General features: G+C 45.6%; 1 protein-coding gene across 1 annotated transcript in view; it reads left to right on the top strand.

Annotated features, from left to right (window-relative positions):
- LOC114050427 (rap guanine nucleotide exchange factor 5-like) overlaps positions 1-15,960 on the top strand; it is a 235,505-nt gene that overhangs the window by 80,183 nt on the left and 139,362 nt on the right. The gene's annotated exons all lie outside the window — the stretch shown is intronic.

The following is a 15,960-nucleotide window of genomic DNA, read 5'->3' on the forward strand; positions in this document are numbered from 1 at the left end:
GAGGGGAGGAGAGGAGAGAAGAGCTGGTAAGGGGAGGAGTGAAGCCCATAGAGTGAGCTGAGCTCGGACACAAGTGAGTGTGCCTGGGACGCTGCCTTGGCCCCATCTGACTGTGAGCTCTTTTTTCTGCTTCTCTGGTTAAGCAGTACAAATTGCTTTGCTTTACATTCCCAGTGCTTAGTGCATATAAGGCCTGGCACATAGTAGGCACTTAATAAATGCTTGTTGCCTTGCCTTGACTCCCTCTTCCATATGACAGACCTTTTAATACTTGAAGAGATCAATAACACCCATTTCATGACTATCTTCTCCAGGCCAAGCATCCATAGTTCCTTCAACTGGTCCTCAAGTGCTTACTATGTGCACTGTGCAAAGAGCTGAGATTATAAAGAAAGGCAAAATATGGTTCCTGCTTTCAAGGAGGTCACTGTCTAATCTCTGGACCCTTCCTCAACCCTGGTTTCTTCCCCTTATTACTGTCCTTCCCAAAATGCAGTGCTAGGAGCTGCGCACTTTGGGCCAGGTCGGGTCTCCTGGAGCAGAGCACCTCCTTTCTGGATGGTCTGACTCTCCCAATGTTGTGTAACTTTGCACTAGCTTTCTGTCACTACTATATTTCAGTGCTGACGCATGTTGCTCCTTCGGAACCAGAAACCCAAGATCTTCCATCTTACTCTCCGAAAGTCCTCCCTGATGCTATTCGGGGTATGGAAGTGACCAGGTTGTCCAAGACTTCTCCTGCTTTGAATAGGAGTCCTACTATGCTGAGGAGGCATGGAGGATGGGTGTAGCAATAGATGCTGGGCATCAAAGGGCCAGCCCAGCTCATTTGGAGAGGCGTTGTCCTAGACGGTTGGACACCAGATGAATGTCTGGCCATAGCCACCCACTGAGGCACGGGTTTAACAGTCTGGATTGTTGGAGAGGGACTGACTGTGTGGATAAAATGTGAAAGAGTGGACTAGATTAAGTCCAAAAGTCTGTTATCTCTACCTCTCTACCACAGACTCCACTCTCTATGAATCCACACGGGGGAGAGAGGGGAGGACGGTCCCCCTTTAGCATTGTCCTCTGGGTCCTCCTACATTGTTTATAGGCTTTGCACACCACTTTTACTCATGGTTATGGTACAGAAGGGAGAGGGACTGCAATGGACAAGTGGGGATTCCTGGGGTCTGGACATTGCCTTCCTTTGATGCGAATGTGATTCTGGCAGCTTGAAGCAGGGAGCCCAGGGATAGGAATGTGAGTTTCCACTTGCCAGTTTTAGTGTCCTTGACTCAACTTCCCTTATTTCTAATAAAAAGGTTGAACACTTCCCCTTCCCACTTAGTTATCTTTGGTCTTCTCTCTCCTCCATCCCTCATTACCCCCATATAGCCAGCCAAATACTCACCAGTTGCTTTTGACTCTTCCTTGAGAATATCTCTCTTAACCACGCTCCCTTCTCCCAGATAAAGGACATCATCACCTTATGCTTAAGTTATTCTAATTGACTCCTAACTGGTTTTCTTACCTATTTTTCTGAGGAAATTGAAGGGATTAGGACAGCAAGTGGTTAATTGTGGGTATTGGGTAAACCATATGGACTCCATCTTGTGACTCAATTCTGGAGTAGTTCAGTTCCCTTTCTATTTAATTATGGGTCTGGTCCAAATTCTGTCTTCTAAGAAACCTTTATTCAGTTGTGGAAATTGGGAGAAAACTTTATTGTGTTGTTTGACCACTTCCACCTGTTGTTCAGAGACCCTTAACTAAGGATCTGGGTAATACTGACCAGAGACTCAGATCCAAAGTTTGTGCACAGAGTTTTCTCACAATTGTACATCTCAAGCAACCCGTGTGTCTTATCTGAACACCGGCCCCGTACTGATTGATCACTTATCATTTCCATGTTCCTTTGATTATTTACAGACACTTGGAGGAAGGGGACACCTTATTTGCTGAATTCAGGGGACTGTATTTCTTTGCTCTTTCCCTCCCAACTTGGAAACTCCCCGATCTTTCCTCCAACTAGAAATCAGATTACCTAACGTTACATTGTTTCCTTTTCATCAATTGGTCTTATTTGACTAATTGTTTTTCATGTATAAAAAGTCTCTCCCCCTGTATTCAGGATCCAGGCCTAAGCTAAGGAGATCTGGCTGCAGTTTTGGGGCAGTTGCCATATATTGCTCAATAAATTGATACGCTTGGAAGATCGAACCTTTATTTCCTCAGTCATTTCATCTTTCACCTGCCACATTTCTCCCTTCCCTCTGATCTCTTTGATACCTTGGGGTATCATGAACCCCTTTGATGTCTTAGGGAAGTCTGTGTTCCCCTTCTCAGGGTCATGCTTTTACATCCATAAAATAAACTACATGGGATTGCAAAGGAAACCAAATATTCATGAGAATAAAGATGCATTTTTCCCCATCCAAGTTCACGGACCCCCTGAAATCTATCCACAGACCCCAGGTTAAGAATGCCTGTTTTAATCAGTCTCATACACTCTGACAAGACTAGTCTTGCTCATATATCAGTTTTATGTCTCTTCCTGCTCATCAGGTAATATTACTCTGTTGATTTTAGCCTGACATTCAGAGCTCTCTCTAAACTGGTCTCTTCCTCTTTATCCAACTGAATCTCCCTGAAGCATCATAGGTATGAGCAGGCTGGTAGGTGGCTTTTTATCAGCAGAAGTTGTGAGGCAGGGAGTCCGAGATATTTTAGCAAGACATCTTGGGGGCAGTTTGCCTCAGCAGCCAGTAACAGCTAAGGAGCCGCAGAGCCCTGAAGAGTTAGGGTTCAGGAAGCATGGGGAGCAGAGGAGCTGTCCCACCCGTCACCAGGGGCTAAGCCATATCTGTATCTCTTCCGGAAGCTGTCCACAGAAAGAAATGCAAGTTTGTTCAACTTCTAGAGCAAAAGGTAAAAGGACCGATGGGATGTCTTTCTATTTTCTGGCTTCTTTGAGAGTATGAGTTCCTAGGAGAGTGTGTGGGGCATAGTGGAGAGAGAGCCGGTCTCATAGTCAGCAAGACTTGATAGATTGGCTGGATGACCCTGGGCAAGTCACTTACCTGATCAGTATTCTAGGCAGTTCTCTCATATAAGGTTTGGGAAGAAGGGGGCTGCGGAATTCTATGGCTTCTATTTCACTAATGATTTCTCCATCAATGAGAAGGATCTTTAGACTGAAAAGGATAGAAGTAAAAATAATGAAGAAAGAGTTTGTCACCTGGCCTTAACGATGATCTTCGAGCCCCAAAGCCATTCATTACTTTTCAGGATTGATGGAGCTGCTGTAGTTTCTGTTTGAGGCATTATGGAAAGGAGAGGTGCTCAAGGACTGGAGATCAATCAGTCGGTCAGTCAATAAACATTTATCCAGTGTCTACTGTGTGCCAGGCACTCTGCTCAGTGCTAGAGATACTAAAAGAGGAAAAGACAGTCCCTGCTCTCAAGGAGCTTACAATCTAATGGACAAACACCCCAGGTTTTGAAAAGAGGGAGAGTGGAAGCATATGATGGATGTTTCTTAAATGCTTCCTATGTGCCAGGCACTGGGGATTCAGAGAGAGAAATGAAAAGGCCCTTTCTTTCAAGGAGCCTCTCTTCTGTCAGAATCCCATGACTTGAAGCCCCAAAGCTAAGGTGAATGGATTGGAGGATGGATTACTAAAGGAAAGGTGTGAGAGCCTAGAAAAGGAAGCGATAATCACTAGGAGCCATTATGGGTTCACTAAGAGCAAATTCTGCCTGAATGAGCTGGTTTCCTCTCTGGACAGAGATCAGGGCTGAGCTCTGGGCTCAGCACACACCAACTAGAGTGAAGCTTTTGGCAGAAGCCCTCCCACCCAAAGTCTTCTCACCCCCAGGATGAGCATCTCCATTTCCTTCCCATGACCTCCATCTGACATAGTCTCCCTGTCCAGCTCCCTCTTCCTCTGGGTGCTCCCCAGTGTATTGGTGGTTGCTTAGTTTGCCTTCCCTAAGACGTGGTGCCCTGAATGGAACACGATCTTCAGAATATGTTCTGTCCAGGGCTGTGGGATTATCTCTTTCCTGGTCCTGGTCTTTAGGTCCTTCTAAACGCAGGCTACATCTATGTCACCTTTTGGGGCAGCTATAGCACAGTTAAATCATCGGACTTGAAAATCATTGATTGAGCCCTGGAAGAACTGTCATTATGAATGTCATTATGAATTTTATTTTTAATATCTGACAATAGAACTTTATATTGGTGCAATGGGTAAATCACCGGGCCTGGAGTCAGGATTCAATTAATCATCACTCAGAAAGACCGGAGTTCAAATTCCACCTCAAACACTTACTAGTTGTGTGACCCTGGACAAGTCACTTAATCACTCAATGCCTCATTTTCCTCAGCTGTAAAATGGGTATAATAGCACCTGCCTTTCAAGGTTATTGTGATGATAAAATGAGATAACACAGGTAAAGTACTTTATAAACCTTTTGTTATTCAGTCCTTTTAGTCCTGTCTGACTCTGCGTGACCCCGTCTGGGCTTTTCTTGTCAAAGATACTGGAGGGGTTTGCCATTTCCTCCTCCAGCTCATTTTACAGATGAGGAAACTGAGGCAAACAGGGTGAAGTGACTTGCACAGGGTCACACAGCTAGGAAGTGTCTGAGACCATATTTGAACTCAGATATTCCTGACACCAGGCCTGATGCTCTATCCACTGCACCGCCCAGCTGCCCGTGTAAATCTTAAAGTGCTACAAAAATACAACCTATTATTATTGTAATTATTAGTATTAACATGATCATTTCTGGCCCGTCGAGATATTCTACGGTCCTGATTCTGTCATCCAGTGTGTTAGCTACACCTTCTAATTTTGTGTGATCTGCAAATTTCATAATGATGCCATCAAGGGCCTTTATTGGAATCATCCATAAATGTGCCAAAGCTCTCCCTTTGGAGTTCCTTTCAGAAGGTGATTGATGGATTTCTTCTCTCTTTACTTTATCCTCTGATTCTCATAGACCCAGGCAGTTTTCGTTTGTGATTTCTTGAAATATTGTGTTTGAGAGTGTTTTTTATAGAATATTTTTTCAGGGAGTTGAGTGATCCTTAAATGTTCTCTCTTTGACCTGATTTCCAGATCCATAGGTTTTTCTTTACCAGCTATCTTCTATTTTCTTCTGTTTTTTAAATCTTTTGATTTCATTCTAATAGTTCTGGTTATTTCAGTCATTCACTTCTGTTTGGTCCATTGTAGTTTTCAGAGATTCCATTTCTTGGCGAAGGTTTAGACATACACTCTGCTAAGTCACTTTTTCTCTGAATTCTTTCCACAATAGTTTTTCAGTAACTTTTTATCTCTTGTTTAATTTCTTCTGGGGTCACACAGCTCTTAAGTGTCCGAGGCTAGATATGAATTTGGTTTTCCCGGCTCCCAGCCTGAAGTTCTATCCACTGTACTACCTGGCCGCCTTCTCATTGATTTCTTGATTATTATTCAGACTGGTGTGAGCGCCAGGGTTTTACTAGAGTAGTGATGGGGCAGATGAGATGCCTCTGTCCTGTTCAAGCATCTTGGCCGGGAAGTCCCTCTTAGCTTATGTATAGTTGTGGGGTTTTTAACAAGAAATATAGAGATAGAGACTACACCTGCCATTTCACTGATACAGTGACCTCTCTGGTAAGGAAATTTTATCCACCAGTGCAGGTTAGCTCCTTCTCTGATATTTCAATCAGAGAGTTGCCCAGGGTCACTAGTCAGTAGGTATCAGAGGCGGGGTTTGAACCCAAGTCATAGGACCATTATAGGATCATAAATTCAGAGCTAAAAGAACTCAAGAGATCCTCAATTCCAGTCCCTTCATTTCACAGATGAAGAAACCAGGGTGGCTTGACCACGGTCGCCCAGCTGGTAAGTAGCTGAGGCGAGACTCAAACCCAGGTCTCCCTGATTCCAGTACTGTCCATTACACCACCCTCCCCTCCTACCTCAGAAATATAGATTGCATTTTAAGAGGCAGTAGATAAATCACTCTATTTGTGTCCCCTTCTGCCCATTTAAAAATGTTTTATTGCTTCCTTTTCACATATCTGCCATGGTCCACTTCTTCACCATGGCCCCTCCCTGCATCCTTTCTTAGAATAAGGACGTATTATTCAGCAAAGCCAACCAATGCATCCGCCATGTCTCTTCCTCTCCTTCAGTCTATCACCAAGGAGTGGGCAGTCCTCCCTCTTTATGTCAGTGACAGTTGGGGACTCTCTTCAGCTTGGTACTCAGTTAAACCATTTTCCAGGACCCTACTTGGTTGCCTACTATTTATGGCATGAGGGCAAATCCCAATTCCTGTAGTAACCCAGTAAAGTCTAAGATATCCTCTCATTCCCAGTGGCTTTAGCAATGGATAAATTTAAAAGTTGACCTGGCCTTTGAAGCTCATCATTATTGAGCATCCTTTTTGTTTGATACAACTGGGATTTCATGAGTGTAAAAAACTTCAGGCGAGGAAACTTCTACCAATGCAGATGGCCAACTTTTCTGCAGCTGATCATCTCAGAGAGTTCCCTGGGACATCAAGAAGTTAGGAGACTTGGCTAAGGTCACAAAGTCAGTATGGGACCCAGTTCGTCCCACTTTCCAGGATGGCTCTCCATTCACTACACCACACAGACTCTCTTGTGTCCTTCTTGGTCTATTCCAAGTGAAAGAATATTTTACTCTAGGAGAAAACCATTTTGAAGAGTGAATATTCTTGCTGCCATATAAAGGAGTTGGAAAGATATTCCAAACTTGAGTTCTTTTGTGTGCTCCCTGGACTTTTTGATGTTCATTTCCAGGGGAATGATTTTTTTAAAAAAATTTCAAGTCCAAGGTTTACTTGAATCTGCCTTCTAGTTTCTGTAAAATTTGGCCCTTTGGATCCAGGAGTTGTGTTGAGGAGAATTTAGGAATCATGTCTTAGAAGGGTGAGATTGGGTTCTTCCAATAGCCCTGAGGCCACTTTGGAGAGGAAGGAGCAGCCTGAGAGTTTCACAGGCTGGAAAAATCGCTCTTATCTCAAATTTCCTCCTTGCTTCTGACCAGGATGAGAGGATTTACTGAGACTTGTTCTCAAGGTCTTCTTGGCAGCCTGAATGTTATCGTGAAAATAAAAGATGATATTGAAAATGGGGGGTTGTTGTCTATGCTGAAGGGTGTTAGATAATCAGAGCATGGAGACCAATTATTTTTAAGTTAGGATTTCAATAAGAGAGGCAACCCAGCATAATGATAATAATAACAATACCAATAATAATAGTTTGTGTTTTGGTTTGCAAAGCCCGGAAGGGGTAAAGAAAACTTGTAAAGTGCCAGAGACAACATCTGAATCCACGTCCTCAGATGCCAAACAGGCGTTCTTTCTACCGCACCTCAAGTGCCTGTGATACTGGGAAGTTTTCCTAAACCTGCTGGTACCAAATCCTGCCTCAGGGATGGATGACCCAGGTTGCTCTGCTCTTCATGAATCACCACTTCTGCTTCACGCCACGACAGTCGTTGGCTGTAAATCTCCTTTCTTTTGGAGAACAGCTTGGCTTGTTCCAGCGTTTCCTGGTCCAGGTCATCTCTCCTCACTCACCAACACGTCTCCCGCATCCCCATGGAGCCAGCCCATCTTCACCCATCCATGATTTTCCTCAATTGCAATCTACTGGCCGCTTCCCCATGTTGGTTTTGGTTTTTGTTTTTGAAGTCATAAAGAGCATTATGAGTCCTCAGGCCGGGGACTTTAATACAATCCAAAGCTGACATTTTATCAATTTTAAATCTGATGTTTTGAAAATGAGAAAGTAACAGAACAGGCCCCATCCGGGAATAATTGATGACGGATGGAGCAGATGTTCTCTCAATTTCCCTTCATGCTGCGGCTGGGCCATGGTGAAAATTACCAGCCCTCCCCCTCCAATCCCATGACACTGTTTATTGTAATTAGAGACATTAAGTCCAAATGATCAGCCATGGCTCCTGGCTAGGCTGTAACCCAGAAATCTTTCTGTGGTTGCCTTTGTGTAGCTGGTGAGGCTCCAGATCTCATGACAATAAGTCACTGAATCTTCAGGATTATATGGAATTGAAGAAATGATGAGGAAAAGGTGAAATAACCTCCTAGTCAACCACTGGAGGCCCATTCAATTGGTAAAGGAAACTGATTAACAGAAGAAACAGCTACTAACTAATGAGGACATTTGAGGGACAATCTGGTTGTCTCTGACTTCCATTTGCTTCTGGGAATTCTCCAGGGGGCCTTCTTGATATTTTTAAAATGAGAATAGTCAATACTTATGTTTCAATTCAATTTGACAACCATTCATTAAGGGCCTGGAGGGCCCTGTCCTAGGGGCTGGGAATCGAAAGATAAAAGCAAAGGCCACCCTGCTCTCAAGGATTTCTATCCCTGGGTAGGGGTGGGGATGGGGTGGTATGAACACACAGATGACTAAATGTGGAGTAGCTACAAAATAATGTAAATTACCTTCAAGAGGGGAGTGGTCACTGTTGGATTAGGAAAAGTTGTTTGTAGGCACTCAAATCCAGTGGAGTCAATGGGTTTAAGAACTTGCTATAAACCAGGCATGGGGCTAAATGCAAGGGATATACAAAAAGGCCTGGAGAAAGCTAATCCATGCCTTCGAAAGGTACCCTTGAGGAAAGCGAGTGGAAAAGAAATCCAGAGAATCTGGAGTGGGGTCCAGCTAGGACAGAAAGGATGAATAAAACTGGAAACAGAGGGGCCTGGAGGTACCAACCAGTCAGAGGAAGGCGCTGCAGAGGGGGCAGGATCTTTGAGGAGAAGGGATCTTCTAGCGTGAGACGGCTGCAGGTTACCGAACCTTGGCGGACAAAGAAATCAGGAGAATCAGCCGTGGGGCCTTGAATGAAATGAAGGAAGATGGGGAAACTGAGGCTGAGATGCTGTGGCTTAACCAGGGTCCAACAGTATCCACGACCTCTTTGGAGGTCTCCCAGTAGGGGCTGGATGACCACTCGTCAGGGTGTGTTACAGTGGGGATTCCTTTGTGTTTGAACTGGTCTTAATGGTTGTCGAGATCTCTTCCATTTCTGTGGTTGTGGGGCCCATTCTTTGGACCCTGAGCCCAGCACAATACCTGGGTAACTGTTCTAAATGGAAGCTTGTTCTTTGTACTAGCTTGGAAAGGACGTCAGATTTGGGGACACTCTTGGCTGGGCCACCAATTCTTTATGTGACTTTGGGGGGATTGCTGACCTTTCCTGGGTTGTGATTTCCTCCTCTGTGAAATGAAAGCGTTGGCCACGATGCCCTTGAAGGTCAGTGATCCTGTGGGAGATAGTGGGAGCCCAAGCTGAGCCCTGCCCACCCCTATCCTTCAGAGAAGCGGAGCAAGGCATATCTGTGCAGCTGAGTGTTGCGAAGCAGCCGTACCAATCTGATGGCTGGATTTTAGAAACTTTGCTGAAGATGAGAAAACATGGTTTGCACGTTTTCTTTTGGGGGCTGAGGACAGTGAGCAGGGGAACGTGCAATGCCAATTTTCTGAGAGCTGAGAAACGGCTTCTAGCATCCTGGCTCCTGGGACCAGATTTGTTGTGTGGGAGCTGAATGAGCCTAGGGGGACCCCATGCTGCCAATTCCATATTTGTCCTCTACCGAAGGTCAAATTAAAGTTAATGACCCTTGACCCACTAGAAACTGTGGCATGTAACATATTCTTAATATGAGAGGGAGGAAGGGAGAGAGGGAGGGAGGGGGAGAGAGAGAGAGAGAGAGAGAGAGAGAGAATGAGAACGAGAGCCCCATGCCATGCCATGACTTCTGGGATTCCCTGGCTTGCCAACCCTCCCCCGACCTTCTTGTCTCCCTCAGTGCCCCTGCTGCGTGCCAGCTCTCCAAATCAGACGTCCGTAATGCAATCAGGAGCCTTCTCCTTAATGATTTCCAGTTTGCCTTTGTTTCTTTAATTACTTGATTGTGGCAACTCATGCAGGCCTGGGCACAGCCTCAGAGGCAGATTCTTTCCAGGGGGCTGGGGCACACCATTGCTGCTGGGATTCTTTGGGGAAGGGGTGTGTGTGTGTTTGGTTGGGGGGGAATGGGGAAGGATAGACACTGCCCTAACTTAAGCATGATAAATCCATGTTGCTCCGATTTATTTGTTGGTGTGGGGGAGGGGGGAGTCAATTTCTAAAAGCTACTCCGTGAATTATTAATTAGGGGGTTCATCAGAAACCAGATGCCGGGTATAGTCTAGGAAATTGAATAAAAGCCTTGTGTTTGAGAGGGACAACAAGGGATTTATTTCCAAAACTCATTTTGAAAATTTAGGGTTCTGGGCACGGCTCCCTGCTCTCGGGGTACAGATTAAACTGAATTAGAGGCTCTGTCTTTCCATTGTCTGTTGCTTTCTTCCCCCTTTTTCTCTGCTCATAGTTTCGGCATCCTAGCTAAGGTCCCCAACACTTCTCCCTTCTCGGGGAGTCTCCCTGCTTCCAGCCTCGCTCTTTTCTAAACTTTCCTCGGCTTTCTGCCTAGTTCATATTCCTAATGCATAGATTTGACCTTGTCACACACTTACTCCCTCCTCTTCCTAAATCTTCACTGGTTCCCTCTTGCCTCTAGGAAAAAATCCTGTCCTGAGGTACCCATTTCCCACCCGCACCTTCCAATATAGTTCCTCCCTCCTTTTCCAGCCTTCTTTCCTCTTGCTCCCTGTTCATATACACTCTGCTCCATCCCGCAGGTCTGCTAGCGCCTCCCTTCCCATTTCCCACCTTTGCACCTCTGCCTAGCTCATCCTCCACCTCTCAAGTTGCCTCTGCTGCCCAGTGATTGGCATAACTTGGTACTGTGTTCTCTGTACTTTATACTTCCCTCTGGATTCTGCCTATCCCACAAATCTCCAGGAGTTTTGAATGCGGTGAACACTAGCTCCCATCTTCGTAGCTTTGCGAGGTACTTCTCTGACCATGATCCATTAGAGTATGATTATAACCCTATTGAACAGATGAAGAAACTGAGGCTCAGAAAGGCACCAAGAGTCACAGAGCTAATAAATGTCTAAGCCAGTATTGGAATCATCGTTTTCTGATTGTCAGCCCGGAGCACTTGTCTCTTGCTGTCCCATTCAAGTCAGCAAGTCTGGTACATCCTAGGCACTAGATTTACAAAGACACCAACAGTCCCTTAAGGACTTGTATAGCTTTCTGGGAGAACATGTCCACTAGTACATGAATAAAAATATACACAAAATACAAATAAAATAATGGGAGGGGCACTAGCCTGGAAGGGGTGGGAATCAAGAAAATCCTTATTCAGGAGGTGGTGCTGGAGCTTAGCCTTATTGGGAACATAAGTCCCAAAAAGTGGAGGTGAAGAAGTAAAGCATTCCAGGCAGGAGGACCACCTCTGCAGAGGTGTGAAGGCAGGAGATTGAATACTGTGTATTGGAAACAGCAAGTATTAAGAAGAGCATACAAGAAGCCTGGAGAAGATAGACTGGAGTCTTATTCTAAAGAACTCTGAAGACCACACTGAGAACTTTGTATTTTATCCAGAGGTAATAATCAGACCCTGGTGGAACCTTATTGGAGGGGAGTGAGGAGGAATCATGGGATCAGAGATTTTGAGCAGGAAGGAGTCTTAAGGTAACTGCAGCCATAGAGGTTAAGTGACTTATCCCGGATCACACAGCTGGAAAGTCTTTGTGCTGAGATTTGAACTCTGGTTTTCTGACCCCAAGGCCAGCAGCTTAGCCTTTATCCCAAACCAAACAGCGTTTGGACTATCATCTGGCTGTCTGCGTGGCCCCAGGCCAGAATTGGGGAGATTCATCGGGAAGATGCTGCAATAGTCCTGGGGCCAAGAAACGTCATTCAGCGAGAATATAAGGGAGTTCCTCCTCCTGTCCCGGGATTCCTCCTACTCCATTATCCCAGGTACCCGAGCATCTCAGACTTAACAAATGGCACCAAGTAGTAGAGAGTTGCCTTCGTGTCTGGCCTCTTTCTCCTGTAGGTTGTAAGCCCTACCATGGGTTCTTGGAACTTGTTAGGGTTAATTTCATTGTTTAAAATAATGATGAACTGTTTTACCTGCCTCAAGGTTCCTGGACATACTTGAGCAGAATCATTGAACCCATTAGAAGAATAACCTTTCAGAATTAGAAAGGGAAAAGATTGGTCATCTGTTCGTTCCTTCCCAGACCTGACAGAATCCTCAGTAGAGTAGAGGTGGAGTAGTGTCCAAGCCTGGCTTGAAGACCGTCAGTGAGGGGAGCCCACCGTCCGCAGAGTCAAATCATCCCACCTTTGGATTCGGTCAGCAAGCATTTTGTAAATGCCTTCTCTGTGCAGGGGCCAAAGAGACGACTCCCACAAATATGTAAGTGACCCATGAGACCCGTGCTTGAAGAACATCCCATCTCGAAAGCTCGGCAAGGGGACAAATTGGAGTTGTTTATTTTAGATTTGATGCTCTAGAAGGAGCATGTTCTGAATGTATTAAGCGCCTACTATGTGCCGGGCACTGTGCTGGGTACCAGAGACACAAATACAAGAGTGAAACCGTACCCATTCTCATGGAGCTACAGTCCAGGAGGGGTAGATAGCACACATAGGTGGAATGGGCCAATTGGTCTCTCTCACGAGAGAGGGGTGAGGCAGAGAACCCAGTGAGGAGGCCACTGTCATAGTCCAGATGAGTGGGATGAGGGCCTGAGTGAGGGCGTGGCCAGGCGAGGTGAAGAGGAGAGATGATATGGAGGTGGAATAAACGAGCTGGTACCAGAGGGGATGTGAGGGGTGAGAGGAGAGGGAAGAGGTGAGGATGACTGGTGAGGCTGCACCTGGAGCCTGACGTACTCCCTCAGACAAGGGATCTCCTTTGGGGAATGAAAGGGGTGTTGAGTCAGACACTGATGTATCTTTAGAGATCTTTCTTATTGAAGCCTTTGTTGTTTTGTTTTGTTGGTTTTTTTTTCCCCTGAGGCATTTGGAGTGAAGTGACTTGCCCAGGGTCACTCAGCTGCTGTCAAGCGTCTGAGGTCCAGGGCCGGTACGCTATCCACTGTGCCACCTTGATGCTCCTGATACCTTCCTTTTAACATCACCTTCATCTCCAATGTATCCTTCCCCCACCTCCTCTGTGCGGCTTTCTCCCTTGTAACAAAGTTTAAAAGAGAATCAGAAAGTTCAGCGCAATCACCTGGACCGGCTTAGCACTATTCTCAAGGAGAATCTTCGTTTTGGGTCTACTACTCTTCCATCATCTTTCAGTTGAGTTTTTTTGTTGGACAGACGTTTTCCAAAGAGACATGGCTCCTTGTGTAGATGGACGCTCTGTTCCTACATTTTTGATGAGTATAAAAGAAAGACGTTTTAGTCTCGGGGCTCAAAGTCCATTGGCAAGATCGGCTGATTTTCAGGTTCCTTGCACTATCATCCCATTTCCACAGGTGGTAAAAGTGAGGTACTTGAGTTCAGTTTACTCCCCCAAGTCTGGATTAAATGCTTGTTTTCAGTTAGTCATTTGGCAAACAAAGACCAAACTAAAAAGAGTTGGGCCTGATTGACTGTCTGACTTGTTTTCTGCATAAATACACACCAGCCATTTGACTTTTATGGATTTGCTGCTAGAAATTCTCAGTGAAAATAGATACACTGGGTTTTGAAGTCTTGGAAGTGCTCACTCAGGTATCAAAATGGCATCATTCAGGTCCCACTCCAATGCTTCCTGTGTTGGAGGTGTGGAGATGACCCTGTTCTCTCCCTTGCATCAGAGTGGTCTAGACAGCAAGCTGTGCCTCCCTCCTTGGGAGAGTTCACCCCCCACCTTGGAGCTCCCTCCTGGGGCTGACCTCCACTGGCCTGTGAGAGAGTGCAAGCTTCCCATCAAGCCGGGCCAGGATGACACTGTCAATCCGTTCACCGGGGACATTTTGCCATCCTCCTCGCTGCTGCCTTTCTTGTATTTCTTGGTCTGAGAACAGCCAAGAAATCCAATTCCCTGTTATCCTTGCTTCATACAGACATGACAATTGCCTGCCTGGGATGGCGCTTCACTCACTCTTCCCAGGTATTCCTAACCCAAACCATCCTTCTTGGTCAATTCTACCTATGTGTGCTATCTCCCCCTCCTGGATTGTAAGCTCCATGAGAATGGGGGCGGTTTCACTCTTGTATTTGTATCTCTTGTACCCAGTACAGTGCCCGGCACATAGTAGGTGCTTAATACATGCGAATTCATTCATTCATTCATTCATTTATTCACTGTTGTAGGCTAAGCCAGCAAAGTATAGCTATGGCAGGTCCTACCCTGTGGTGTGACTCGGGGAGGGGCCAATAGTGGACTTAATTCAATAAGTACTAGAATTAAGCCTCTACTGATTGCAGGCACCGTGCCAGGCTCTTCGGATATAACCAAAGACAAAATGAAAGACAAAAGCAACCATCTCTGCTCGGGAGCCGCCATTCTCTTGGGGGAGAAATGTGAGTATAAGGGATAGCTATTTGAGACACGTGCCTACTAAATGTGATATAATTGGGGAGAGGAGGCGGAGGTGGATCAGAAGGTGGTACCTGAGCAGGAAGGAGGAGAAGGGCTTTCCAAGCCCGCGAGGCCATGTGTTTAAGGCCCAAGGGTGGAGGAGGAATATTAAGGGGAAGAGGCAGCAGACCAGTCTGGCTGAAGCCTTGAGCTCTAGAGAAATTGTGGAGAGGTAGCTCCGTACAGAGTTTAAGGAACAGACTTTGGAGTCAGAGGGACTGAGTTCAGATGCTGCCTCTGTGCCTTATTACCTGCCTCTGGAATGTTCAGAACATTCTTCTCTGGACTTCAGTTTAAAGGAGGGGGGTGGGTTAGGTGGCCTGTGATCCCATGAGAAAGGATGACCATCAGTGTGGAAAGAAATGCCACGCAGAGAGGTCTGTTTTTCATCTCACTAGCCTTGGGGATTCTTGCCCAAGGTGAGAGAGAGACGTCCATCTCCCTCTTGGCCACAGGGCGACATTTTTATTTTTGGTCTCAGTATCTGTCCTATATAGCTAGGTCTCCATTAGTTCAAAGTATGACTCCCTCCAGTGAGTGGTCCCATGTATTCTAATTCATACTATTTAGAGTTAAAACTATAAAAAATATGGTCATTGGTTTCAGCCCAATGGCAAGTTGTGGTCTGAATTAAAATAGTGGGACCACTGCATGTGATTCATGTTTTTTGTTCCTTGAGATATACCCAGAATGACAAGAAGCTTGTTTGCAGTCTGAAGATCTGAGTTCAAATCCAGCTCTTGGACTTAGTACTTTATGGGACTTTGGGAAAGTGACTTTGGGCCTCAAATGGGAGAGTTGGACAAGAGGATACCCAGAGTCTTTCCCAGTTTAAATCTTTTAATGTCATGAACCCATGACATGGGTCCCTTAGAAATGAATGAATCTGAGCAAACTGGGATTGAAATGAATGAGGAAGACAGACCTGAAATCACAGATCTGTTGGAAATAGGAAACTCTCCATCGTGCCTTTGGCCTGATGTGGGGGTGGGAGGTGGGGGTGAGGGTAGAATTGGCCTTCTGGTTCTGTTCCATGGGCCATGCTGGGTCAGGCCCTGGCTTCTCAGAGCTGTCCAGGAGGCTTTTCTCATGAGAATGTTTGCAGAATACATGGGAACATTCTCAAGCCTATTTGTGCCAGTGACAATAAATACTAGAGAAAATGACGAGAATTATTGCTATATTTTATTTCGTGGACATCTAGGCTGGCCTCAGCAGTCTCAATGAGTGATTTTTTCTGGAGGAAAACGCGTAATCTTCAAGATATTTCATTTTAGGAGCTGGTGTGAACCAGTGTGAGCAGGAAAGGGACTGAGTCAGGAACCCTGTTGACTGGGCCTGAGCCTGGTCATTTCCTGGTCCTCTAGGCAGGGCTGGGGTCTGGCAGTGATGGGTGGGGCAGCTCTCCTTTCACGAAAGAGGTTAACA

This window comes from Vombatus ursinus, unplaced genomic scaffold (genome assembly GCF_900497805.2).
Source record: "Vombatus ursinus unplaced genomic scaffold, bare-nosed wombat genome assembly UNPS02014799.1, whole genome shotgun sequence".
In the NCBI taxonomy this organism is placed as follows: domain Eukaryota; kingdom Metazoa; phylum Chordata; class Mammalia; order Diprotodontia; family Vombatidae; genus Vombatus; species Vombatus ursinus.